The following is a 3,247-nucleotide window of genomic DNA, read 5'->3' on the forward strand; positions in this document are numbered from 1 at the left end:
GCTAGGGGGGCTTAGTCCTCGGGGCCGCAGCCGCGCTGTTAGAAGTTAGCGAGAGCGTTCTCCTGCCGGTGCACAGGCCCGGGCCTCGTCCGGAGGTTGGCTGTTTTTTTCCCGGCTGGCCTGGACGTTAGGTAACGGCAGCTAACGGGCTTGGCACGCCTGCAGCGGTGTTCAAAGGCTGCGTGAGGAGCGCAGCTCAGCTGGCTCATGGGGAGCCCGGCGATGCCTAATTGCCTCCCCCCCCCCCAAAGCTGTGCAAACCAGAACTACGCCTTTTCGGGATTGTGGATTTTGCTGAAGAAACAGTAAAAGACGCGAGGAAAATTTGAAGCTGCATCTGCGGGAGGAGGATTGTCAGTAGACTGGCAAAGCCGGTTCTCGCGGAAACGGAGCATTTGGGTTCTGGCCTGGTTGATCCTTAAGCTCAATGTATTTGGTTGCTGTATTTTGTGCTAAAACATTAAAGTTTTGGTTGTAGATTGAATAGTATTGGGAACGAGCTGACTGTCTTTTTGTAGTTTTAACGTGTGTGTAAGGCATCTGCCGTTATTCTAGGCGGTTTGGGGGGGTGGTAGAAGGCAATAATGTCCCATTAGAAGCTTGTCAAATGAGTGCCGTGACTTGTGCCATATAAAGAATTTTTCAGAGAGGAGAAGCAATCCTGTGGATTTTGGAAAACCTGTGACAAGCATACTGCTGGTTTATTTTTAGCTAGCTTCTCCAGTCCTAAAAAAATGAAGCCTTTCACAAAAAAGGAAAGTGTTTTCCTATCTTTTAGAATTCTCTGGGGTTTTTATTACCACCTAATTAAATGTGTTTCAGATTCTCGCAAAAGAATAGAATCAAATCAAATGTGCTTCATTCGTGCTAAACAAATCAGTACAAATATAAGGCAAGAAGCCAGACCTTAGATTTGCAGAAGTCTTGGAGATAGCAACTCTTTTATGTTTAAGGTAGTTTTTCTTCTGTCTGGGGGGGCTTTTTTTTTTTTTAATGTAGTATCAACAGAAAGAGGAAGAATTGTCTGAATTTTTGTATCTTGTTTTCTTGGTTTATATTTTGTATTTTGTTATATTTTTCTTTCTCCAGCATTTGCCATCTCGGGTTTAAATAGAGCCGTAGGAGGGAGTACTTGTGGAATTTTGCTGTCACATGTGAAGGATTCCACTTGCATTCAGCAGCTGCTGCAGTTTTACTGCCTCTTGTTGGAGATCACCAAGCCCACGGCAGAACTGGCATCTCCCCATCTGTTTCATGGCAAAGGATGACATCTTCGTTCAGCTCCCCCCGCCCGGCATTAGTGTTTTAAACTGAGATACTGACTTTGCATTTGAAGCAGCTGACGAATGAACACCTCCTCTTCTGCTGGCCCTGCTATAGCGATGGTTACTTCTGTCGGACAAGTAAAGCAGACGGCCAGAGTCAACAGTATCTTATAGTGAGGTTTGATGTGTTTTTACAGGAAAAATAAAAATCTCTAGTTTAAATACTGGTTTATAATGCCCTCCCTAGGATGTACTGTGTACTGTTTCTGCTCTCCCCCTTCCTTCCCTGGTTCTGTTCTTCAGCATACCTCCTTTCCTCAGACTGTCCTTTTTCATGCTGCTGTTTCTTTCGCGCTTCTCTGTCATTGGCACCTGGGCATATTCTTATGTGTTTCTTCTTGCCTAGGCAAGTTCTTGCTCTTTCATGTGAGTTAGGTCACTCCGTTTCTGTCCTCAGCGCTCCTGGATGATGGCAAGAACGAGCCCAGAGCATGGTAGGGCATTTCTTCTCTCTTGCCCAATTTAAAAAAAAAAATTTGCAACTTTTGTTCAGCACAGAGGGACTTTTCGGTGACCTTGCTCTTAGCCTCTTAACAACGTATGGCTTGAGTTTTCTAACACTAAATGCTACTGGGGCAATAAAAATGCACTCTTAACCTTAGATGGATACCCAGCAAAGTTCAAATTACTGTTCAAAAGCACTGGAACTTCCTAATTAAACATTTCTAGTCTGTCTTCTTTCAGCAAAATAATATGCTTCTTGCGTCTTGTCCTCATAGATCGCACTCATTTCACTTTGACTTGAAGCAAGGATGTAACAGTAAAAGTTTTGCCGTCTACTCCCCCCACATGTCCATACTGTCACAAAGTATTAAAGGGGGAAATTTGGATATCCTTTATGAGTGAAAAAACCTTCACAGCAGGAGGTAGGTATAGTTAGCTGATGGTGCTCAAAACAATTAGCTTGTTCTCCTATTAAAAACACATTAAACTTATTTTTCAAGATGTGGCCTAAGTGTTTTAAGGCAACAAGAAAGGATGGTTTTGTAGTTGAGGCAGAAGACTTGCATTAAGCTTTAGATTCTGGCGCTGGCAAATTCTGCTGGTCATTTAGGATTAAATCTCATAAAGGACTTAGGTGCTTGCGTGCTTGGTTCTGCATGGTTCTTGTCCACCCAGAACTGCAGTCTAGAGCCCTGAGTGAGGTTTGGTGTCCGGAAGGGGTCCTGGCAGGAGAGCCCCTGTTGGGTGTTACCCGGTACTCTCATCTGGATCTCTCCAAGATCCATTTTGGCTCTGCTGCTCTCAAGTTCTGCATGGTGGCTGATAAAAGTTGCTGTAGCGTGCTTGTCTCGTCAGCTGGGCTTATTGCCCAGACCCTGCGTATGCCCTGTCATTGCCGGCGTTACACAGGTGCAGCTGGGCCTAGAAGTTGGTCCTCTTAACAGAAACTGCTTTTTTTGAAACTCCAGGCTTGAGATTTAGCTGGAAGGCGTAACTCGCTGTTTCCTTTGCAGCTTCAGAGAATCTAAGCCAAACAGGAACTGAATGAGGGGTAATAATTCTTTAATTATATAAATCTTTGAAGTATTTCACAATCCAGATAAGACGACTTACCTCATGGATACGTTGCTTCCTTTCAGCTAAATGTTAGTAGAACTACCAAATAGGAAAAAGAGCAAAGTGTACACAGCCTTTTTTTACTCGCAGCAATTGTTTAGTATTTTAGACTATGCAGATACATGTTTTCTAAACGTAAATTCTACCAAAGTTAAATAAAGATCGTCTGTAACTTAAAGCTCTAAGCAGATACAACATTTTTCTTTTGTACCAATGGTATTACGGTTTGTGAATGCAAATATTTTTTATTCTAGGCTATCATGGAAATAGGGAAGTTACTGAAATGTGTTCAGTAAATTTCCTCTCTGTTGCTTAGGAATTACGACTTTTTGATCTACGATGGATTGCACTAAACTGTTACA

At 43.0% G+C, this 3,247-nt stretch overlaps 1 long non-coding RNA gene across 1 annotated transcript; it reads left to right on the plus strand.

The window, feature by feature from the left end:
• The first annotated feature begins 10 nt into the window (after window positions 1-10).
• Window positions 11-2,168, plus strand: LOC103916128. Its single transcript, XR_663567.1, has 2 exons — window positions 11-95; window positions 1,090-2,168. It is a non-coding gene; the product is annotated as an uncharacterized LOC103916128 (long non-coding RNA).
• The last annotated feature ends 1,079 nt before the right edge of the window (window positions 2,169-3,247 follow it).

The sequence above is a fragment of the Pygoscelis adeliae genome, unplaced genomic scaffold (assembly GCF_000699105.1).
Source record: "Pygoscelis adeliae isolate BGI_AS28 unplaced genomic scaffold, ASM69910v1 Scaffold174, whole genome shotgun sequence".
In the NCBI taxonomy this organism is placed as follows: domain Eukaryota; kingdom Metazoa; phylum Chordata; class Aves; order Sphenisciformes; family Spheniscidae; genus Pygoscelis; species Pygoscelis adeliae.